Source organism: Macaca thibetana, chromosome 7 (genome assembly GCF_024542745.1).
Source record: "Macaca thibetana thibetana isolate TM-01 chromosome 7, ASM2454274v1, whole genome shotgun sequence".
In the NCBI taxonomy this organism is placed as follows: Eukaryota; Metazoa; Chordata; class Mammalia; order Primates; family Cercopithecidae; genus Macaca; species Macaca thibetana.
Window position 1 is genome coordinate 137298568 of NC_065584.1, and position 25380 is coordinate 137323947.

Genomic DNA, 25380 nt, shown 5'->3' on the forward strand with positions numbered 1-25380 from the left:
GTCATAGAAAGGTGTCTAGTCTTTAAGATCACCAGAAACCACAGATGATACTTGATATCTCTACATACCTTTAATAGTCAAACTTAATGGCTATACTTGTAATATTTTTAGGTTTTGGGGACCTGGATTTAATGTTCAGATGGATTAAAATAATGTGGGTTATTTTTTGTGCATTCTGGGAAACTTCAATTTGCATTTTAAATGAAGCACTATTTTAGTTTTCGAATTAGGCAGAATGGAAAACAAATAAATATACACATAGTTTTGAATGGTCCCAAACTCGGACATCGAGAATGAGCCATTTGGCAGATAGATCTGCTTAAGTGCAAACCATTTCTGCATACTAATTATACATATAATCAGATACGCATGCAAATATACACACACAGATAGTTATTATTGATCATGGATTATAGGGCCTGAGAGCTGGAAAGGACCTAAGTTCATGCATCCCACCTCCTTCATTTATAAAACTCAGCACTACAACTAATAATAATAATCATAATCTAGCAGTCATTTTGAGCACCTTATATGAGTGTGATGTCCACCAGCCTACAGTCTCCACAAAGGCAGGAGTCAGCTTTGTTTACTGTTATATGGTTAGTGTCTACCTTGTTGCCTACACATAGTTAGCACTCAGCCACACACAAGGCACAAATGAACGACATGTGCCAGGCTCTGTACCAGTCACTTCCCATACATCGCTCCATTGAACCACCAAAACCACCCATAGTCAATATTACCATCTTTATTTTGCAGATGAAGTAACAAAGCCAGGAGAGGTGCAGTAATGTGTTCAGGCTAACAGTTTGTTGTTAATGGAAAAAAGCAAAGATGAAAATTCAGATGTCCTGACTTCCTGCTCTAGGAGTCTTTCCATTGAATATCTTACCGTCTCTCTGAGCATATACTCTGGTGTGTGCTAAAGATCAAACTTGGATTAATGTCTATAAACAAGGTATGAATATCACCAAATTAATTAGTGAAGGTCATATTTATACTTCACCAAGTGTCAACTTGAGTTATTTGAAAGAAGATTGCCTCAATTTATTGCAGTCAGTCATTGTTGCCCCTCCCTAATAGGCAACAAGCTTGAAATTCACAAATCCGTGTGAATTGCTATCTTGCATTTCTTAGCAAAGGCTGAGCCTCAGTCAATATTTTTATAGTAGGATAGCTCTGTGGAAGACTCTGGGTGTTACTTAAGCTAATAAATGACTATCCTACAAAACAGAATTACAGACAATAACCTAATTAATGAAGGTGGTAATAGAGACTCTTTGTTTACAATGCCCCCATTTCCCAAGTTTGGTCACTGGTTGGACTATCTGTGTCCCCAATGATTTACGAATCCGAAGGAAAGTGGAGAAAACATAAAATTTATTTTTCCACAATTTGAGGCACGAGCTTCTCTAGCATTTCAGAGCCCTACATTTCTGTGATGGGCTTTGATTCAATCCAGCCTGAATGAAAGACATTTCATCACCCCAGAATGCATTTCTTTATTTGCCTTGGATCTATGATTCTGTCAGTATTGAGAGAAAAGAAAAATCAATGCTGCACTATAAACCTCGGGCCGCCTCTGGCCAACGTGGTCAGCATGGTGTGAGCAAAGGAAATGGCAGGGGAAAAAATTGACCGCTCAGCAAGAGTGTGGCCAGTAACGGACACAGCTCAGGGCTAATAACAGCTTGCAATTACACATGGAAAGCCATAGCATGTAGGGCATTCAGTGCGAGGGGGATGTAATACAATTTATTGAACCACCGGTTAGAGTTCTGCAGCTTCTCAATAAAAAAAGAGCGTTAGGCCTGTAGTCCTTAAAACACAGACTTATATGGTGCCAACAGGTGAAGGAGACTTGGAAAACTGGAAAGACTCGTCTTAGCTGGAGAGCAATCAGAAGATGACTATAGCCTATTTGCATTTAAAATTATGCATCTAAACTGGGTGCAGTGGCTCACGCCTATAATCCCAGCACTTTGGGAGGCAGAGGCAGGCAGATCACTTGAGGCCAGGAGTTCAAGACCAGCCTGGATAACATGGTGAAACAACGTCTCTACAAAAAACAAACAACAAAAAACCAAAAAACGAATATCCCAGCTACTCAGGAGGCTGAGGCACAAGAATTGCTTGAACCTGGGAGGTGGAGATTTCTGTGAGCTGAGATAGTGCCACTGCACTCCAGCCCGGGTGACAGAACAAGACTGTTTTTTTTTTTTTTTTTTTTTTTTTTTTTTTTTTTTTTTTAAACTAGGCGTCTATCTATACATTAATCAATCAGATTTGGTGCACACATAGAGTTTTGGCATCTACTTATTCTCTCTCTCTCTCCATAAAATTCCAGTTCAAGGATCTGTGTCCGACCATACCTAAAACCAAGTTAATATAATAAACTGAGCAATTATACAGATGTTGAACATATACATTTTGTGGTAAAATATGCAGGAACTATCCATGCTTGGTACTGAACTAGCAGCTTTGCTGATGCATTCTGCCCTGGTCATTCATTTTCTTAGCTCCCCAGTGAAGAGTCTCTTTTCTTCTTATCTTTAACAAATAAGGATTCAGAGAAACAGAAATAAGAGTGATCAGCATGTTCTGACTGGCCTTTCAAGTCCTCTAAAGAAGCCAGAAGAACATGACTGTGAACACTGAACCTGCTAGTTCCTAACTTACCGGGCTTAGATGTGACTCATCTTCACTGGTTCTTGAATTATCTTGCTGGAGAAGTTCCTCTCTGGGTGTGAAAAGATTGCCAGGGTGACTGCTTCTCACTAGTTTTTCTATCTTTGCTGTTCTGCAGATAACCTTGTGCGTGTGTCCGGAAACCTCAAATTCATTTTTGGGGAATATGCAGCAGATTTGGTTTTTCTCAGAGCACCTCCGAAGCTGCTGAATGCTTGCAGGCAGAGGTCTCCTGGTTCTCAGACTTTTCCACTACTCCCTTTTCTGTAAGTAGACATTGTTGTGAACCAGGTGGGGCAAAGACATACTAGCAAATTGAAATTTTTATGTAAATGTTTTTTTGTGCACTGATACTGCCAGGGGAGATGTTAGGTAAAACACTGAGCAGACCTCAGACCTTTTGTTGCAAGGCGGTAAAGATAGCATTGACTAAAGGAGGTCTTTGTAGCCATCGGAGAGCTGTTTGCTTCATGATGAGGTAAGCACCCTTTAAACATTCTTGCTCTTGCGATCTAGAATTTAAATTGATGCCAAGTCCGGGAGGGGTAGAATAGTGCTCTAGTAATTACCCAGGGAGGGGTTGGGTCCTTTGAGCTTGGCAGATGTATTTATTATGTAGTTTGGCACATTTACCCAAGGCATAATATTGGCTTGGGCAAGCAGCAGGATTTCAGTACTGGGGTGGAGGGTGAGCACCAGTGAGTTGGCCGAGAGCCATCTTTGAACTCCACATTTGCTCTGGGTGATTAAAGGCCATATGAAATTAATGGAACCAAACTAGGTGACCTGTGAACTCTCTGTCCCCCTTACAGCAAAGTCAAATGTGGGTGGGAAAGAGGGCAGAGGGGAGGGAAGTGGAGCTCGCATCCCCTGTCCCAGAAAGTAGCCGAGCTAGGTTCCTATTGTCCAGTGACACACACAGTCACTCCTCGTTCTCCCCTCCTCAAAAGGAACAAGACCCTTCCTTTCCTTGATTCTGTCCAGTACAATCAGTCTCACCTACCCACACACACCCTTCTCTTCGAATTTCTCTCTTCTCTAAGGCATAAGACTTGTGGGGGTGTGCACACACACATGCACACACGCACACCCTCACACACAGCCGCTGACCTGGAGGTGTTAGCCACTCTGCAGCTGCTGTTCTTCTCACATTAATCTATAGGAATCAATGGACATTTCATTAGAGTAATCAAGTGCGGATGCATCCTGCATTTATATTCTGTCCCCCCACCCCGCTGCTTTCACAGACTAATTGGTCCTACAGCCAAGAGTACATGGATATTTTTCCCTATAGATGAATGTCAAGAACGGTTTTTTACTGCTGGTTGAAATACCTATCAATACGGCGTCTGTATAAAAGCCTTCGCCCATCAAAGCCGCAGAGCTGTTGATAATACATTATGCACTCTTGGTTCTAATGCATCTCACTTCCTTTTTTACACCTTACTGCACATCCATGCGCCATTTATGTTTGTCTCATTCAAAGAATTAACCAGCTTTGGACTGCCTTTGTTTTAATGTTTAGCCCCAGAAACAATGTGTACCTCTTTGTGTGTGTTGTCGACCATTACAGGGCGGCCTGCAGTAAGGAGCCAGAAAGGGAAAGTGGCATGGCGTTCGTTTGGCGGCTGCCTCTTTCAGCTCTGTTTTTTCCTTTCTCACCATTAAATACACTTTTTCTTGCCAGCATTATGTGCCAGGTGAAGGGTACAGAGAACATCTTTGTTCGGAGTAGACTTTTTTGTGACTGTGGTTGATAAAGCAGACAGACAAAAGAGGTTCCTGTTTCCCTCCTCCGTAAACGTGTGGCCAGGCATGGTAATGGTCCGAGGCTGATGGGAACAGAAAGGTCAAATGGATGAAAGAGTCTCGGCTTTAAAATATGTGCACGACTAGAGGTGGTGACCGAGCTGAGTACTGTGGTCTGGGATAATGACCGGAGGCTCTGTTCATCCCTGACCCTTATCCCCAACCTTGTCTGCCTGTGGCACAGCCAGGAAAACACTGGGAAAATTAAAGATGGGAATAGGCTCTTGGAGAAATTTGCAGGCTTTGCTGACTTCTAGAAAGTGGGGAGAGGGTTGGGTTAGCAGATGAACTATTTTCTGAAGCTTTTTTTTTTTTTTTCCCTAGCCTGGATATTGAAGGAAGAGGTGTGGGTGTTCAGATAACGAGCTGGGTTGTCTCTGGGAGTAAACGGAAGGCCAGTGAGGGGAGTGTCAGGGTCAGTCATCTTTACTGCTATGTAGGGATTGAGAGTAGAAGAAAAAGCCAGAGGGCTGAGTTCTAGCGAATGCCTTTGTTCCACTTCATCATTGTTCTCACTTAACTCTGCTTTCTCTGCAAGGCAAATTTGTGGCACTCGGGAAGGTGGTGACTGCCCATTGCATTCTTGCTTTGACAATGAGAGGTCACATGGTACTGTTTCCAGTCATTACAGTAGTAAGCCAAGGAATGTATGATTGATTCCCCTGCAGGGTAGACTCAGAAGTACCTGGGCTTTCTCCATGTGTGGCCTTGGGCAAGTCACGGTGCCTGCCACCTTGAGCTTCTGTTTCCTCATCTGTAAAATAGTAATCATGTTAATACCCACCCTGAAGACCGTTGCAAAGATTGGAGTTCAAATATTCAGAACTGTTTTAAGAAATGAGAAATGGTGCATGAATATAAAGCATTGTGATTATGATTATCATATAAAATTTTTCTTTGGCAATGCAAATATGCTCTTAATAAACATGTATTTGTTGTATACCAAGTGCCATATGCCATGCTAGACAACTTTCCATCCAGTCTCTTGTTTAATCCTCACTGGAGCCCTGTACATCACCCACATATTGCAAATGAGAGGTGAAATCATCCACCTCCCACCATTTGCCTCCCAATTCTGTGACCCCTCAGGTGCCTCTTCACCACATGCTGGGGTGGTTGCTCCCCACCCTTCCCGCTCCCTGCTTTGCATGTGGAACCTGGCGGCTGCTGGGGAGGAGGTGCTGTTGATGGACCCACTGGTGAACCCTCCGTCTACAGTGGGAGCTCTGCTCTATGCGTGTCTGCTCTGGGGGTGTGGTCAGCAGAAGACATATTCTCATCATCCCAAATGGAAGCTCGAAATCTGCTGTTAAGGAAGTTGTGTGCCATAGATGATGGTTACGTTGGCTTTCATGGGCAGCCCTGATAATTTTTACTAGCAATGCTGTGTCCTTGGGAAATGCAAGTCCAAATCACCTTTTGAGGCCTATCCAGATTGTAATTTGAACTTTGCACATGCTTTAAATTAAAAGCAGAGAATGGTTCAGATGGCTAGGGCTGTGGGCTTTCAATTACCACCATGGTTGAGGTCGTGAGACTAGCAAGCATCCAGAAAGCTTTGTTTTTGAGTTTTGGACCCAACTTATTTTCCAAGATGTTCGCTATACTATTACAGCATTTGTGGGCTCTGTTGATTAGAGCTGGGGCTTTCTCAGGGTCAACACAAAACCGCCTTAGCCATCTGTCCCTCAGGTGAGAAATGTTTATGTCTCTCCTGAGCTACCTGTGCATCTTGGGCCTTCTCTTGTGCCTTCTTGCGCTGCTCTCATTTCACAGTCCCTGCAGACTTGGGCCCGGTATTAAGAGCTATGCACAAAGCTACTTCTGCGGATTCTGCAGATCTCATCCTGCCTCCAGCAGAAGACTGTGGTTTGCAGAAGTAGAGGAAAATACTTCTTCTCACTGACTTGACCTTCGTGGAATTGTGAAAGTGATAATGAAGACCAGAAGTGACTTTCTGGTGTGTAAAATCTCAAGCCTTGGATATTCATGGATGCCAGATCCATGGATTAATAAAGAAACAAGGTCAGCCGGGTGCGGTGGCTCAAGCCTGTAATCCCAGCACTTTGGGAGGCCGAGGCGGGCGGATCACGAGGTCAGGAGATCAAGACCATCCTGGCTAACACGGTGAAACCCCGTCTCCACTAAAAAATACAAAAAAACTAGCTGGGCGAGGTGGCAGGTGCCTGTAGTCCCAGCTACTCGGGAGGCTGAGGCAGGAGAATGGCGGGAACCCGGGAGGCGGAGCTTGCAGTGAGCTGAGATCTGGCCACTGCACTCCAGCCTGGGCGACAGAGCGAGACTCCGTCTCAAAAAAAAAAAAAAAAAAGAAACAAGGTCTTTGGTGGTCTATGTCCCAAACTTTCTGAAGTGGATTTCTCTGAAGGTAACCAAATTCTCCCTTACCTCATGACACTGGTGGCACCTGGTCATGAGGTAGAGAAGATTCCTGGGTGAAAGATCACGGGGCTGCCCACATGACAGTAGAGATACAGTAGAAACTGAATGGCTTACAGAGTCGGTCAATCATGTGGATCCCTGAACCAGTGGTTCCAAGTGAGATGTGTAATTTTGGGATGATTATAGACCGTAACAAATCCTCACTTTATGCATGAGTAAATGAAGAGAATAATTGTACCTATCTTACATGGTATTGTGAGAATTGAGCAAGATTGTATACTGAAGTAAGGTTAGCATTGTGTCCAGAATACTACCTCAATAAATATTGCCACTTATTATCTGTAAGTTTTTATTAAGATTAAATGAGTTAATATGTAAAGCACCTGGAATATCTCCTTACACACAATAGGCCCTTTTTAACTATTGGGAGTCCCTTACCCCCACCGCAAAAGAAAATAATGTAAAAAATTCTTACATCCATTTCTGTATGACCTTTCTCCTCCAAAATCCTTATGGTTTGCCCAAGAGGGAAACACAAGACAATTCCTCATTTTCACTGACATCCTGTGAAGCAGATTTCCCTCCCTGAACTTTATTTTAATGTCTGTGCACTTAGCAATCTTGCTGCACTGTGTACATTACTGAGACAGTTTTTTAGGGAAATTGAAGCCAGGGGAAGATTCTGGGAATTGCATAGTGCTTGGTCACAAGAATTCCAAGGGGCTTTCTACTTCATTTTACTAGCAAACATCATTGGAACTCAGCTGATTCCTGAAGGCTGTGGGGTTTGTCTAATTTTCTTCAGGAATTGGACTGAAAGTTGCTATGAAATTCTCAGTTCAGTGTCTGGCCTGTCCTCCTATGTGCACTGCTAGCATCTTGACTTAGTAATGTAGTGATTGGTTTATTCACTAACTCTCTTGAGAAACTATTGTCTGCTGCTATTCAGAGACAAATTCCAATTTGTTGCCGTGAATATGGGGAGGAGATGAAAATATAGGAAGACAATTTGGAGGATAAAGTGTGAGGGAGAAACTTCAGTTCTGGGCACTCAGAGAGCAAGACGATAAGGTGGAGAGAGTGGTAGCTGGGAGGGGAGCAGGAAAGGGCTTTTGCAGGAAGAAGTTCTGCAAAGAAGCTATTACAGAGGAGGCAGCAGAGCAGAGAGGCAAAGAGGTGGGAGACAGGATCACACTGAATTGCTGGTTGCCAATGTAAAGGGGAAGAAATTGACAATGCTGAGAGCCAGGCCATGTGAGCAGCACCTTCTTCTGTACTTGACCCTGTACTGAGCACACACAGCTATTGCTGCCCATGTTACATGTCTTCTCTGAACCCTCCATCTTTGCTCCTTATAGTAATAAGCAAAGATAACTTCTAAATGTTAGATCTATTCTTAAACAAGATAACAAATCCTGATAGTAGAAGCTACTGGTGTCCTGCTCACACCCCCTCCACACTCATGTTCTAAAAAGGCTGATGGCTTCCTACTGAGGCTGTCGGTGGCTGCAGGAGTGTGCTTTGCTGCCGCATAAGAAGGCCAGGAGTGCTGGAGGTTAATACTTTGCATGTATAGCCCTTGGTCAATGATGAGTGGGAGTTGCTGAACATGTATCCCAGCATCCTCACCTTGTATGATGTTCTGGCCCTGAGGAATTTCTCACTGTCTCTCAGAAGTTCCAAGTGGGACTGAGCCCCAGTTGCCCTCAGCAGCAATCTGTGTTCACTGATGCCCTCTGTATGCCATTCATCTCCTTCCTCTTTCACTTTCCCTCTCCTCTACCACTGCTTCCTGACTTCTCCTGCCAAATAAACTACTTGTACTCCAATCTTTGTCTTGGGATGTTTCTGGTAACACCAAGCAGAAAATAACCCCTATCTTCAAACATTCATTCATTCATTCATTCATTCATTCATTCATTCATTCATTCTTTTGTTCTTGTTTATTGACATCTCACTATGCCAGGTTCTGTCTACCTGCTGAACTGGGAAAGTTTCGCTTTCTTCTTCTTGTATCCATCCCCCCACTACTCCCCACAGGTCCTGGAAGACAGTCCGGCTCACAGGAAGTGCTCAACAAACACCTGCTAAATGAAAAGAAATAAATGCCTCCGTGGAAGAGCACTGCAGACCTTCTGAATTCTGAATTCAGGATTAGAGGATTTTGGAATGAATCGTGTTGTTTCCCACTGTGTGACCTTGAACAAAGTGCTTTGCCTGTGTGGATGTCATTTTGCTCATTGAAAACAAAAAAAAGAGATGGGTTTGAATTACATGATTTCTAAAGTTTCATCCAGGTAGGAGTCATGTGTGCAGTCATGGAGTATACATGGCCTTTCTCAAATATGTGTGTCTTTGTCCTCTTGAATAGAAATTCTAGTATGTGCTTGTGGCTCTGGCTGAACTCAGATCTTTTATTCTGCAACAAAACCTATTACAGCAAAGGAAGTAGAAAACATAATCCAATAACATTTGGTTTGCAAACTGAATATTCATATGGCTTTGCTGTGGTGTTACAATTTCAGTTTTTCTGATTAGGATCATGAGCTGGAAGTTCATATACGCTGAATGCATCACTGGAGCCTCTCTTGCCAGGAAGAATGAAAACAAATCCTGGCTAAAATCCCAGCCTTGTTTTTTTTTTTTTTTTATTCTTTGTCCCTAGCAAAGGTGATTGTGGAACAACGAGATGGATTGATGTCCTGGAAAGTGATGAGGGAGATCGGGGCCCAGCTTCACACATCGCAGCCAGTGTCCTCCACTCTGACCTGGAGGGCACCACCTTGCAGTGTGAGGGGGCTCAGGCGCCACATCCATTAACTCCTTGGCTTCTCGTTTGAAACTGACAATGAGGTGACATGGGCAACTGTCCACATGGAACAGGACAGAGACCATCAACTCATTCCACATGGGCCACCAGACAGCACCTAGAGGTAATAACATTCTGTCAATAGTGACCTAGGTTGGATTCAAATCAGTGATTTAGGGGTGAAAGGCGCTGGATTCTATTATGAAGTGCCCTTAGCTATCTAGGGGCTGAAAAACCATTCCTTTACCACAGTTAATGATAGAATCTAAAAAGTCAGCCTAGTTTTTTCCCTTCTTTTCTCCTTTTAAAAATTGAATACAACTTTGGATGATCTAGGAGTGACTCCAACAGTAGAACATGGTGGAGAAGATTAGTTAATATGCTTCAATTCAACTAAGTATACTGTGTGGATGTCCATAACACACATCCACATTGCTTTTTTCCTTCCTTTTTCCCCTTCTTCCTTCTTTCCTGCTTTTCTTTTTTAGTATAGAGTTTTCTGAACTGAATATAAGTACAGATTGTTGTTTGAATCAACTTTTTTTAAAGTTAAGGCCAAATTAATGACTCTCCAACAAGACAAACCTCTATTTTCAGGGGCTTATGAAGGACTCACCAAGAATAAGTTGACTATTCCATATAGTGAGGCTAACAGAAGAGACAGTACTTCCATGTCAGGGCCCCACAGATGTTTGGCCCAACCCAGGGTGGGAGAGTCAGACAAACCCTAAACTTGTGGGGTGAAAGTGAAGAGACCATTCCCCACATCTGTGTGTTTACACCATCAGCTGGAATGAAAGGGTGCTTTTCAAACCAAATGCTTCCTAAAGGTCAGGGGGTCCATTTTTCTTCCACCAGTTTGTTTTTCTTTCTTCTCCTCTGCTTATTTGAATGTTAACCTTGTAACTAATGACATGATCTTGGAAATAAATTAACAATTCAGCTAGGACTGCTTGAAAATTAAGATAAAATAACTAGAAAAGCTGTGGTTCTCTCTTAAAGACCAGAAACTAGAATGGTGATAATATTTTATACTGTTCATTAGGGCTTTGTATCTCTTTGTTCTTAAACTGTACCATCCCTTTAATCTGAAGATTTGAAAGTCTTTCTGAGACAGGCTTCCACTGCCTTCTGCAAGGTGCTCTGCGGTCAATAGATGGTAATAAACACCCTCACTTTTCTGATGAATTTGGTGGAATTGGGGTGAAAGCTTGCTCTCACTCTCAGCTCTTCGTCCTCCTTGTTTCTCCAGTATCATGTTTCCATAGGGCTCCTGGATCAAATATTATGCTCAAGATAATTTCTAAATCAGCCCTCTTCATGGCTGTTCAAAAAAAGCGTCAGCCACGAGGGCACAGCACTGACAGAGAAATTGGCAGCCTCCAACGGGGTAGGATGTTTAGGGATGTCAGAAAGGCTCATATGACTCTACATTCATCCATGATCAAGGCCTGAAATTCTGTGTAGAACTTCATCTCTTTAATATTTATCTCTATTACAATATAACTGAACCCAAGAGGACTGTCATATATTTTAGTGTGAATGGTCTAACAGGACACAATTGGGGGAGTGGGAATGGGGGTGGGGAGGAGTAGACAAAGAATGAAGGAACTCATCTGGACACCAGCTGAAAGTGGGGCAGAGGATAGAGTCTCTGGAAACCTCTTTGGCCAAAGAGAAATGTTACCTACTTTGCAGTTTTGCCCAAATAGGCTTAAGGTCAATTGACCCTGCCATCATGGTCTGGCACACTAGTGTTTTATGGTTCTCAAGCTACTGCATAGGTACTTCTAGAACACTCCTCTGGGTTTCTCTGTCTACTGATTTAACCTAGTTAACAAAGTATTTTACATGTGAAGTGCTTGGCTAAAACTCAGCTCTCTCTGCAAATGTGTAAAGATATTTCAAAGAGCCGAGAAAGACTGTAACAGCAGCACTCAGAGAAGCCCTTGAATAATAGAGCATGGCTGTTATTTTGGCAGAGACTAGAGAGAAGGCATTTGTGGTTGGAAGCTATTTGTAGATGGGAATTCAGGGAGGCCATTTGTGTAAGACAAACCTACAGTGGGGTGCATACCCTTTCCACCCTTTGCTCACTCTCCCTTTCCCTCATTTATATAGCGTGCATAATTCACAAAGCATATACATTCATTATTTTATTTGAGCTACACAGCTTCTGTATAGAAAAATCTGGAGAGATTTAAGAAACAAATAAACATTCCTCTCCTTCTTGCTTTGTTCGTCCCACAAAGAGACCTGATCTATCCGTTCAGAGCCAAATGGATGTAATTAGGTGAAGAATCGCTTTCTCTCTGTATCTGAGCAAATATGTTTTGCAGTGCACCAATTTCTCAAGGGCAGTGGGCTGGGACGGCCAGTGACTGCTGGGGGATGGCTGCTGACCTTCAGGCCAGGCCGACTTTAATTTGCAGAACACTGCAGGTCCCAGGAGGCTCTTCAGGCCAGGCCACACAATCAACCCGAACCAGCAGCCTGCTGTTGCCCAGCTGCACCTACCACCCTGCAGGACATGAAGACGTAGCTAACTAGACATAGCTGCTGCACGGACTTCGGAATTATGAATTGAGAAATTAAGCATCATCAGAATTCAGCCCTTTATACAGCAGCCAAGAAGCCTTGTTGTCTCAGTGGTGCCTCTTTCCAACTGCATTATTTAACAGGAGAGTCTCTGTAGATGTTGCATCTACATTCCAAGTTTTGATTTCATATCCTGTGTGCTTATTTCAAAGAGTGATGCTTAAAGGGAACATGACAATTAGATCTAAATTATGTGAATGGCCTGAAAAAGAAATACTGGCTTAATGCAATGATGTTTATCTTGGGGTTGCAAAATTTTTGGATATGGGAGACTCCTGCCACCTCTAGATGAGAAAGGAACTGAAATGTCTCCCAGCTGATCTGATTATCACAGTCAACTTAATGACCTGGTCGGGCTGCCACATGATCAGTCCAGTTGATTGCTGCGTAATCGATTGAAATGATAAAAAAAAAAAAAAGCAGATTGCCTGGGCAGGGACGAGTTCAGTTATGGCACCCAGACACTGCCTTTGTGTGTACGCTTCCGTGTGTGTGTGTGTCTGTGTGTGTTTGCTTACATGTAAAAAAGTGTGTGTATTCTGGTGCTAAAATGTTCTCAACTCAGAAAAATGAAAGACAGACAGCAATTGAAGACAATTAAAGCTTGTGTGCCAATTTAAGCCATATAATATTCAGACAACCTAAATGTCAGGGATAAAAAACTGTAATTGTTGCTATTACATAGGGGCAATGGGATTAAATGTCAATAAAATGGTAACCACCACATGTTGTTAGATGGGAATTTGAGGAAGAAAATTATCTTGAATGCACACTACATATAGAAAACAACAGGAATGTAAATAAAAGGGCAGTGTATTATTTTTGGATGGGCTGGGTCTCAACCACAGAAAAAATGATGATATCCTTTGTATCCTTGGTAGTTTATACTTGACTTCCTATAGTACTTATTTATGACACTAAAAAACCCCAAAAACCTAAAACCAAAAACTGTTTACGTGTCTGGCTTCCTACTAGACATTGAGAGTATTGGGGCCAGCAGCAGTCTTCTTTTTATTCTTTATAATGATAATAATAGTTCACAGAGCACCTGCTATTGCTAGGCACTCTTCTACAGTTAACCCATTTAACTTTCATAATCCTAAGAGATAGATACTATTATTAAGTCCGTTACATAGATGAGGAAAATAAAGCACAGAGAGGCTGAACAACTTGCTCAAGATCACAGAGCTTGTTCATGGTAGATCCAGGATTCAGGTGCAGGCAGTCTGCCTCTAGAGTGTTCTGAAACACTCTACTGTCTCATTCTTTGCAATACTTACACTGTAAATGGTATGTGCTCCATAATGTTACTGAATGAAGGTGTCAGCCAGGAAAGCTCAGCTTATGCCTTTACAACTATAAACATCAACATATAGGAAGAGTTAAGCAATCTAGTTTTTCAGTCTCAGAGTGTGCTCACCTCTAGGGTTATGTGGACAGTCTATGGAGGCCAGGATGACAATTCTGTGGGTATAAGCTCATAATACTTGCCTTAAAGGTGTTTAATAAGTAATGGTTATTTTTCTGCTTCTTCTAGTCTTTTTTAATTTGTACTCTGCTTTTCAGAGATTTGATGTAGTGTATAAAACACATACTGTACAATAAAATAAAATTAAAAATTAAAGTTATACCAAATATGAATACAATAGAATATAAAGGGGAAGGGAAAGGGCACAAACAGGCAGATCTTACAGTTCTACTAAAATATCATACTTGCCCACTGAAGTTGACACTGAGCTTTCTGGTAGCCAAGGCAAAGAGATATGAGTTACATGTTTACATTGCCTATGAGAGAAAGTACTGAGGGTGGGGAAGGAGGAATACACTTGTTCCTCAGGGAAAACAAAGATAGTCTCAAAGATAGTTCTCATCCTTATTAACATATGAAGACTATGGAGTGATTAAATAGACAATGTCCTCAATAACTTTATGGAAAAAATGTAATATACTTCAGAAACTTGTTTTCTATAAGCATGTCTTTATTTAAGGCAAGGGAAAGGCCATAGCACAATTTAGTGAAGGCAATTATGTGAGAGGCTAAGAAGGTAAGAAAGACAGATTTTAGATAGTGTGGTTTGATCCCAAGATGCAGTCCTCAATAGTTAGATTAATGGTTAAGTGCCCTGTTGATCCAGTAGAGGTGGTACAATACTAAAAGAGAAGTAAGCCTAATGTCTTATAATTTTGCTTGTCCTAAAAATTTAGTGATTGGAAGTTCACAGTTATATGCTTTGGTGGGAGCCTAGTGTGCATGTATTGTGAGTTGCTGATTAAGGAATAATTCAAATGCTTAAAGTTCAGCTGAGCAGATGGTAGATCTATCTCTTCTGTGAACATTAGCCTATTCAAATGCTCACATAACTGGGCAGTCTTCAAATTCTACATGGAGTGCTGTGATGATGATGATTTAGCCAAGATTCTAATTGGAAAGATAAATTACTTATGGCCTCTCATTTTGAGTTTACATTGACATATTCACTCTCCCTTTTCAAACAAACCCTTTTTGGCCCTTATCTTAAGTGACTATCTTTTCAGGAACAAACACAACTTAAAATTTTAAAAATTTATTTATTTTTCATTTTATTTACAATTGACACAAAATAATTGTACATGTTTTTAGGGCACAGTGTGACATTTCAATATATGTGGACATCGTATAATGATCAAATCTAGCAAGTTCATCACCTCAAACCTTTACCACCTTTTTGTGGTGATAACTTTTAAGACCTTCTTTTTATAAGCTATTTTGAAATATACGGTACATTGTTGTTAGCTATAGTCACTCCATTATGTCATAAACACCAGATATTATCCCTTTGTTGGATGCATGGTTGCAAATATTTTCTCTTGTTCTGTAGGTTGTCTCTTAACTCTGTTGATTGTTTCCTTTGTTGTGCAGAAGCTTTTTCATTTGATGTAATCCCATTTGTCTGTTTTTGCTTTTGTTACCTGTGCTTTTGAGGTCCTATCCAAAAAACCCTTGCCCAGACCAATGTAATGAAGCATTTCCCCTGTGTTTTACTCCAGTTGTTTTATAGTTTTGGGTCTTATACTTAGGTCTTAAATCCAAATGTCTGAGTTGTTTTTGTATAAGATGAGAGATTCTTCTGCATGTGGATATCCAGTTTTCCCAGCAGCATTTATTGAAAAGATTCTCTTTTCCCCAATATGTGTCCTTGGCACTTTGTTGAAAAGAGGTTTGCTGTAAATACATGGATTTATTTTGGAGTTCTCTATCCTGTTTCCATTGGTCTATGTGTCCATGTCTGTTTTAATGCCAGTATCATCCTGTTTTGGTTACTATAGATTTGTGTGTGTGTATGTATACATATGTATAGACATATGTATACATTTACATATACTTGTAAATGCATATACATATATAAATATATAACACATTTGCATATTATATAAACATATGTTTATATATAAATATATTTTATAATATATATATTATATAATATTGTTATATATTATATAATAATGTTGTATATTATATAAATATACATTATATAATATTATTCTATATTATATATAAATATATATAACATTATATAATAATATTATATATTATATAAATATTGCATAATAAATATATAACATATATTTATATAAATATATAACATAAGTTTATATACTATATAACATATGTTTGTATAATATATAACATGTTTATATACTATATAACATATGTTTATATAATATATAACCTATATTATATATGTTGTAATAATATATATTATATTATATATAAATAATATTAAAATAATATATATTATATAAATATATATTTTATATAAATATATATATTTATATAAATATGTGTATATGTTTTTGAGACAGGGCCTTGCTCTGTTGTCTAGGCTGGAGAACAGTGGTGCGATCATGGCTCACTGCAGCCTCGACCTCCCAGGCTCAAGTGATCCTCCTGCCTCAGCCTCCTGAGTAGATGGGACTGCAGGTGTGTGACACCACATTCGACTAATATTTTTGTGTATCTTTTGTAGAGATAGGATTTTGCCATGTTTCCCAGGTGGGTTACAAACTCCTGGGCTCAAGCAATCTGCCCACCTCAACCTCCCAAAGTGCTGGGATTACAGGCCACTGTGAGCCACTGTGCCCAACTTGTAGTATATTTTGAAGTCAGGTAGTGTGATGCCTCCAGCTTTGTTCTTTTTGCTCAAGATTTCTACGGCTATTTGGGATCTTTTGTAGTTCCACAAAAATTTTAGAATTGATTTTTCTATTTCTGTGAGGAATGTCATTAGTATTTTGACAAGGATTGTGTTGAATCTGTGGATTGCTCTGGGTAGTATGGACATTTTAATTATATTAATTCCTCTAATCCATGAACACAGGATATCTTTCCATTTTTTGGTGCCTTATTCAATTTCTTTTTTTTTAATTTTAAGAAGTTAGTATTTACTCTGATACCAAAACCAGACAAAGAGAGCACACACAAAAAAGGAGAAAACTGCCAACCAATATTCACCATAAAGATGCAAAATCCTTAACAAAATATTAGCAGGTAGAACTAGTGAGTATATAAGAATTACACAACATGGTGAAGTGGGGTTTATTTCAAGGATGCATAGCTGATTTTTTTCTTTTAGTTTTTATTTTAAATTCAGGGGTACTTGCAGTACAGGTTTGTTACATAGGTAATCTTGTGTCATGGGGATTTGTTGTATGGATTATTTTGTCACCTAGGTATTAAGTCGAGCACCCATTAGTTATTTTTCCTGATTTTTCTCTCTCCTCCCACCCTTCACCCTCTTCTAGGCCCCAGTGTGTGTTGTTTCCTTCTATGTGTTCATATATTCTCATCACTTAGCTCCCACTTATAAGTGAGAATATGCAGTATTTTGTTTTATGTTGCTGCATTAGTTTGCTAAGGATAATGGCCTCCAGCTGCATCCATGTCCCTGCAAAGGATATGATGTCATTCTTTTATATGGCCTCATAGTATATTTTCTTTATTTTCTTTATCCAGCCTACCACTGATGGGCATTAGGTTCCATGCCTTTGCTGTTATGAATAGTGCTGCAATGAACATACATGTACATGAGTCTTTATGATAGAACAATTTATATTCCTTTAGGTACGTACCCAGTGATATGGTTTGACTCTGTGTCTCCACCCAAATCTCATCTCAAATTGTAATTCCTACATGTTGAGGGAGGGACCTGGTGGGAGGTGATTGGATCATGGAGGCACTTTCCCCCATGCTGTTCTTGTGCTAGTGATGGAGTTCTCATGAGATCTGATGGTTTTAAAAGTGGCAGTTTCCCATGTGTTCTCTCTCTCTCCTGCTGCCTTGTGAAGATGGTACTTGCTTCTTCTTTACCCTCTGCCATGACTGAAAATTTCCTGAGGCCTCCCCATCCATGGAAAACTGTGAGTTAATTAAACCTCTTTCATTTATATATTATTCAGTCTCAGGTATTTCTTTATAGCGTGTGAAAATGGACTAATGCACCCAGGAATGAGATTACTGGATTGAATGGTATTTCTGTTTTTAGGTCTTTGAGACCTCAATTGTCACACTGTCTTCCACAATGGCTGAACTAATTTACACTCCCACAAACAGTGTTTAAGCATTCCTTTTTCTCCACAACCTCTATAGCATCTGCTATTTTTTGACTCTTTAATAATAGTAATTCTGCCCTGTATGAGATGGCATCTCATTGTGGTTTTGATTTGCATTTCTCTAATGATCAGTAATGTTGAGTTTTGTTTCATATACTTGTTAGCTGTATGTATGTCTTCTTTTGAGAAGCGTCTGTTCATGTCCTTTGCCCACTTTTTAATGGGTTTTTTTTTCTTGTAAATTTGTTTAATTTACTTATAGATGTTGGATATTAGACCTTTGTTGGATGCATACTTTGTAAACATTTTCTTTCATTCTGTAGATTGTCTGTTTACTCTGTTGATAGTTTCTTTTGCTGTGCAGAAGCTCTTTAGTTTAATGAGATCCCTATTTGTCAATGTTTGTTTTTATTGCAATTGTTTTTGGTCTTTGTCATGAAATCTTTGCCCATGCCTGTTTCCTGAGTGGTATTGCTTAGATTCCCTTTCAGGGTTTTTACAGTTTAGGGTTTAACATTTAAGTTTTTAATCCATCTTGAGTTAATTTTTGTGTATAATGTAAGGAAGGGGTCTAGTTTCAATCTTCTGCATATTGCTAGCTAGTTATCCCAGCACCATTTATTGAATAGGGAATCCTTTCCTTATTGTTTGTTTTGTCAGGTTTGTTAAAGACCAGATAGTTGTAGGTGTGCAGTCTTATATCTGGGTTCTCTATTCTGTTCCATTGGTCTATATGTCAGTTCTTGTACCAGTACCATGCTGTTTTGGATACCATAACCCTGTAGATTAGTTTGAAGTAAGATAGCATGATGCCTTCAGCTTTGTCCTTTTTGCTTAGAATTGCCTTGGCTATTCAGGCTCTTTTTTGGTTCCATATGAATTTTATAATAGTTTTTCTAGTTCTGTGAAGAATGTCAGTGGTAGTTTAATGGGAATAGCATTGAATCTATAAATTGTTTTGTGCAGCAGGGCCATTTCTATGATACTGATTCTTTCTATCCATGAGTATGGAATATTTTTCCATTTGTTTGTGTCATCTCTGATTTCCTGGAGCAGTGGTTTGTAGTTCCTGCAGAGATTTTTTACCTCCCTAGTTAGCTATATTCCTAGGTATTTTATTCTTTTTGTGGCAATTGTAAATGGGAGTTTGTTCGTGATTTGGTTCTTGGCTTGACTGTTATCGGTGTATAGGAGTGCTAGTGATTTTTGCACATTGATTTTGTATCCTGAGAGTTTCCTGAAGTCGCTTATCAGCTTAAGAAGCTTTTGGCGGCGGAGCAAGATGGCCGAATAGGAGCAGCTCCCAGCGCGAGCGACACAGAAGACCGGTGATTTCTGCATTTTCAACTGAGGTACTGGGTTCATCTCACTGGGGAGTGCCGGACGATCGGAGCTGGTCAGCTGCTGCAGCCCGACCAGCGAGAGCTGAAGCAGGGCGAGGCATTGCCTCACCTGGGAAGCGCAAGGGGGAAGGGAGTCCCTTTTCCTAGCCAGGGGAACTGAGACACACAACACCTGGAAAATCAGGTAACTCCCACCCCAATACTGCGCTTTAGGAAACAGGCACACCAGGAGATCGTATCCCACACCTGGCTGGGAGGGTCCCACACCCACGGAGCCTCCCTCGTTGCTAGCGCAGCAGTCTGTGATCTACCGGCAAGGCAGCAGCGAGGCTGGGGGAGGGGCGCCCGCCATTGCTGAGGCTTAAGTAGGTAAACAAAGCTGCTGGGAAGCTCGAACTGGGTGGAGCTCACAGCAGCTCAAGGAAACCTGCCTGTCTCTGTAGACTCCACCTCTGGGGACAGGGCACAGTAAACTAAGACACACAGACACCTCTGCACAGACGCAAACGACTCTGTCTGACAGCTTTGAAGAGAGCAGTGGATCTCCCAACACGGAGGTTGAGATCTGAGAAGGGACAGACTCCCTGCTCAAGCGGGTCCCTGACCCCTGAGTAGCCTAACTGGGAGACATCCCCCACTAGGGGCAGTCTGACACCCCACACCTCACAGGGAGGAGTACACCCCTGAGAGGAAGCTTCCAAAGCAAGAATCAGACAGGTACACTCGCTGTTCAGAAATATTCTATCTTCTGCAGCCTCTGCTGCTGATACCCAGGCAAACAGGGTCTGGAGTGGACCTCAAGCAATCTCCAACAGACCTACAGCTGAGGGTCCTGACTGTTAGAAGGAAAACTATCAAACAGGAAGGACACCTACACCAAAACCCCATCAGTACATCACCATCATCAAAGACCAGAGGCAGATAAAACCACAAAGATGGGGAAAAAGCAGGGCAGAAAAGCTGGAAATTCAAAAAATAAGAGCGCATCTCCCCCGGCAAAGGAGCGCAGCTCATCGCCAGCAATGGATCAAAGCTGGACGGAGAATGACTTTGACGAGATGAGAGAAGAAGGCTTCAGTCCATCAAATTTCTCAGAGCTAAAGGAGGAATTACGTACCCAGCGCAAAGAAACTAAAAATCTTGAAAAAAAAGTGGAAGAATTGATGGCTAGAGTAATTAATGCAGAGAAGGTCCTAAACGAAATGAAAGAGATGAAAACCATGACACGAGAAATACGTGACAAATGCACAAGCTTCAGTAACCGACTCGATCAACTGGAAGAAAGAGTATCAGCGATTGAGGATCAAATGAATGAAATGAAGCGAGAAGAGAAACCAAAAGAAAAAAGAAGAAAAAGAAACGAACAAAGCCTGCAAGAAGTATGGGATTATGTAAAAAGACCAAATCTACGTCTGATTGGGGTGCCTGAAAGTGAGGGGGAAAATGGAACCAAGTTGGAAAACACTCTTCAGGATATCATCCAGGAGAACTTCCCCAACCTAGTAGGGCAGGCCAACATTCAAATTCAGGAAATACAGAGAACGCCACAAAGATACTCCTCGAGAAGAGCAACTCCAAGACACATAATTGCCAGATTCACCAAAGTTGAAATGAAGGAAAAAATCTTAAGGGCAGCCAGAGAGAAAGGTCGGGTTACCCACAAAGGGAAGCCCATCAGACTAACAGCAGATCTCTCAGCAGAAACTCTACAAGCCAGAAGAGAGTGGGGGCCAATATTCAACATTCTTAAAGAAAAGAATTTTAAACCCAGAATTTCATATCCAGCCAAACTAAGTTTCATAAGTGAAGGAGAAATAAAATCCTTTACAGATAAGCAAATGCTTAGAGATTCTGTCACCACTAGGCCTGCCTTACAAGAGATCCTGAAGGAAGCACTAAACATGGAAAGAAACAACCGGTACCAGCCATTGCAAAAACATGCCAAAATGTAAAGACCATTGAGGCTAGGAAGAAACTGCATCAACTAATGAGCAAAATAACCAGTTAATATCATAATGGCAGGATCAAGTTCACACATAACAATATTAACCTTAAATGTAAATGGACTAAATGCTCCAATTAAAAGACACAGACTGGCAAACTGGATAAAGAGTCAAGACCCATCAGTCTGCTGTATTCAGGAGACCCATCTCACACGCAGAGACATACATAGGCTCAAAATAAAGGGATGGAGGAAGATTTACCAAGCAAATGGAGAACAAAAAAAAGCAGGGGTTGCAATACTAGTCTCTGATAAAAACAGACTTTAAACCATCAAAGATCAAAAGAGACAAAGAAGGCCATTACATAATGGTAAAGGGATCAATTCAACAGGAAGAGCTAACTATCCTAAATATATATGCACCCAATACAGGAGCACCCAGATTCATAAAGCAAGTCCTTAGAGACTTACAAAGAGACTTAGACTCCCATACAATAATAATGGGAGACTTCAACACTCCACTGTCAACATTAGACAGATCAACGAGACAGAAAGTTAACAAGGATATCCAAGAATTGAACTCATCTCTGCAGCAAGCAGACCTAATAGACATCTATAGAACTCTCCACCCCAAATCAACAGAATATACATTCTTCTCAGCACCACATCGTACTTACTCCAAAATTGACCACGTAATTGGAAGTAAAGCACTCCTCAGCAAATGTACAAGAACAGAAATTATAACAAACTGTCTCTCAGACCACAGTGCAATCAAACTAGAACTCAGGACTAAGAAACTCACTCAAAACCGCTCAACTACATGGAAACTGAACAACCTGCTCCTGAATGACTACTGGGTACATAACGAAATGAAGGCAGAAATAAAGATGTTCTTTGAAACCAATGAGAACAAAGATACAACATACCAGAATCTCTGGGACACATTTAAAGCAGTGTGTAGAGGGAAATTTATAGCACTAAATGCCCACAAGAGAAAGCAGGAAAGATGTAAAATTGACACTCTAACATCGCAATTAAAAGAACTAGAGAAGCAAGAGCAAACACATTCGAAAGCTAGCAGAAGGCAAGAAATAACTAAGATCAGAGCAGAACTGAAGGAGATAGAGACACAAAAAACCCTCCAAAAAATCAATGAATCCAGGAGTTGGTTTTTTGAAAAGATCAACAAAATTGACAGACCACTAGCCAGACTAATAAAGAAGAAAAGAGAGAAGAATCAAATCGACGCAATTAAAAATGATCAAGGGGATATCACCACCGACCCCACAGAAATACAAACTACCATCAGAGAATACTATAAACACCTCTACGCAAATAAACTGGAAAATCTAGAAGAAATGGATAATTTCCTGGACACTTACACTCTTCCAAGACTAAACCAGGAAGAAGTTGAATCCCTGAATAGACCAATAGCAGGCTCTGAAATTGAGGCAACAATTAATAGCCTACCAACCAAAAAAAGTCCAGGACCAGATGGATTCACAGCTGAATTCTACCAGAGGTACAAAGAGGAGTTGGTACCATTCCTTCTGAAACTATTCCAATCAATAGAAAAAGAGGGAATCCTCCCTAACTCATTTTATGAGGCCAACATCATCCTGATACCAAAGCCTGGCAGAGACACAACAAAAAAAGAGAATTTTAGACCAATATCCCTGATGAACATCGATGCAAAAATCCTCAATAAAATACTGGCAAACCGGATTCAGTAACACATCAAAAAGCTTATCCACCATGATCAAGTGGGCTTCATCCCTGGGATGCAAGGCTGGTTCAACATTCGCAAATCAATAAACATAATCCAGCATATAAACAGAACCAAAGACAAGAACCACATGATTATCTCAATTGATGCAGAAAAGGCTTTTGACAAAATTCAACAGCCCTTCATGCTAAAAACGCTCAATAAATTCGGTATTGATGGAACGTACCTCAAAATAATAAGAGCTATTTATGACAAACCCACAGCCAATATCATACTGAATGGGCAAAAACTGGAAAAATTCCCTTTGAAAACTGGCACAAGACAGGGATGCCCTCTCTCACCACTCCTATTCAACATAGTGTTGGAAGTTCTGGCTAGGGCAATCAGGCAAGAGAAAGAAATCAAGGGTATTCAGTTAGGAAAAGAAGAAGTCAAATTGTCCCTGTTTGCAGATGACATGATTGTATATTTAGAAAACCCCATTGTCTCAGCCCAAAATCTCCTTAAGCTGATAAGCAACTTCAGCAAAGTCTCAGGATACAAAATTAATGTGCAAAAATCACAAGCATTCTTATACACCAGTAACAGACAAACAGAGAGCCAAATCAGGAATGAACTTCCATTCACAATTGCTTCAAAGAGAATAAAATACCTAGGAATCCAACTTACAAGGGATGTAAAGGACCTCTTCAAGGAGAACTACAAACCACTGCTCAGTGAAATCAAAGAGGACACAAACAAATGGAAGAACATACCATGCTCATGGATAGGAAGAATCAATATTGTGAAAATGGCCATACTGCCCAAGGTAATTTATAGATTCAATGCCATCCCCATCAAGCTACCAATGAGTTTCTTCACAGAATTGGAAAAAACTGCTTTAAAGTTCATATGGAACCAAAAAAGAGCCCGCATCTCCAAGACAATCCTAAGTCAAAAGAACAAAGCTGGAGGCATCACGCTACCTGACTTCAAACTATACTACAAGGCTACAGTAACCAAAACAGCATGGTACTGGTACCAAAACAGAGATATAGACCAATGGAACAGAACAGAGTCCTCAGAAATAATACCACACATCTACAGCCATTTGATCTTTGACAAACCTGAGAGAAACAAGAAATGGGGAAAGGATTCCCTATTTAATAAATGGTGCTGGGAAAATTGGCTAGCCATAAGTAGAAAGCTGAAACTGGATCCTTTCCTTACTCCTTATACGAAAATTAATTCAAGATGGATTAGAGACTTAAATGTTAGACCTAATACCATAAAAATCCTAGAGGAAAACCTAGGTAGTACCATTCAGGACACAGGCATGGGCAAAGATTTCATGTCTAAAACACCAAAAGCAACGGCAGCAAAAGCCAAAATTGACAAATGGGATCTCATTAAACTAAAGAGCTTCTGCACAGCAAAAGACACTACCATCAGAGTGAACAGGCAACCTACAGAATGGGAGAAAATTTTTGCAATCTACTCATCTGACAAAGGGCTAATATCCAGAACCTACAAAGAACTCAAACAAATTTACAAGAAAAAAACAAACAACCCCATCAAAAAGTGGGCAAAGGACATGAACAGACATTTCTCAAAAGAAGACATTCATACAGCCAACAGACACATGAAAAAATGCTCATCATCACTGGCCATCAGAGAAATGCAAATCAAAACCACAATGAGATACCATCTCACACCAGTTAGAATGGCAATCATTAAAAAGTCAGGAAACAACAGGTGCTGGAGAGGATGTGGAGAAATAGGAACACTTTTACACTGTTGGTGGGATTGTAAACTAGTTCAACCATTATGGAAAACAGTATGGCGATTCCTCAAGGATCTAGAACTAGATGTAACATATGACCCTGCCATCCCATTACTGGGTATATACCCAAAGGATTATAAATTATGCTGCTATAAAGACACATGCACACGTATGTTTATTGCGGCACTATTCACAATAGCAAAGACTTGGAATCAACCCAAATGTCCATCAGTGACAGATTGGATTAAGAAAATGTGGCACATATACACCATGGAATACTATGCAGCCATAAAAAAGGATGAGTTTGAGTCCTTTGTAGGGACTTGGATGCAGCTGGAATCCATCATTCTTAGCAAACTATCACAAGAACAGAAAACCAAACACCGCATGTTCTCACTCATAGGTGGGAACTGAACAATGAGATCACTCGGACTCAGGAAGGGGAACATCACACACCGGGGCCTATCATGGGGAGGGGGGAGGGGGGAGGGATTGCATTGGGAGTTATACCTGATGTAAATGACGAGTTGATGGGTGCAGCACCGCAACATGGCACAAGTATACATATGTAACAAACCTGCACGTTATGCACATGTACCCTACAACTTAAAGTATAATAATAATAAATAAATTAAAAAAAAAAAAAAAAAAAAAAAAAAAAAGAAGCTTTTGGCTGAGATGATGAGCTTTTCTAGATATAGGATTGTGCCATCA

At 40.6% G+C, this 25380-nt stretch overlaps 1 protein-coding gene across 5 annotated transcripts in view; it reads right to left on the bottom strand.

The window, feature by feature from the left end:
• Positions 1–25380, bottom strand: part of ARPP19 (cAMP regulated phosphoprotein 19) — a 974666-nt gene that overhangs the window by 417547 nt on the left and 531739 nt on the right. The window contains exon 1 of one of the 5 annotated variants that reach the window (XM_050797958.1): positions 4655–4658. The exons of the other annotated variants lie outside the window; for them this stretch is intronic. The gene's annotated coding sequence lies outside the window, so the exon portion shown is untranslated. Of the gene's footprint in view, positions 1–4654; positions 4659–25380 lie in introns of those variants that run through there. 5 annotated transcript variants of the gene reach the window in all.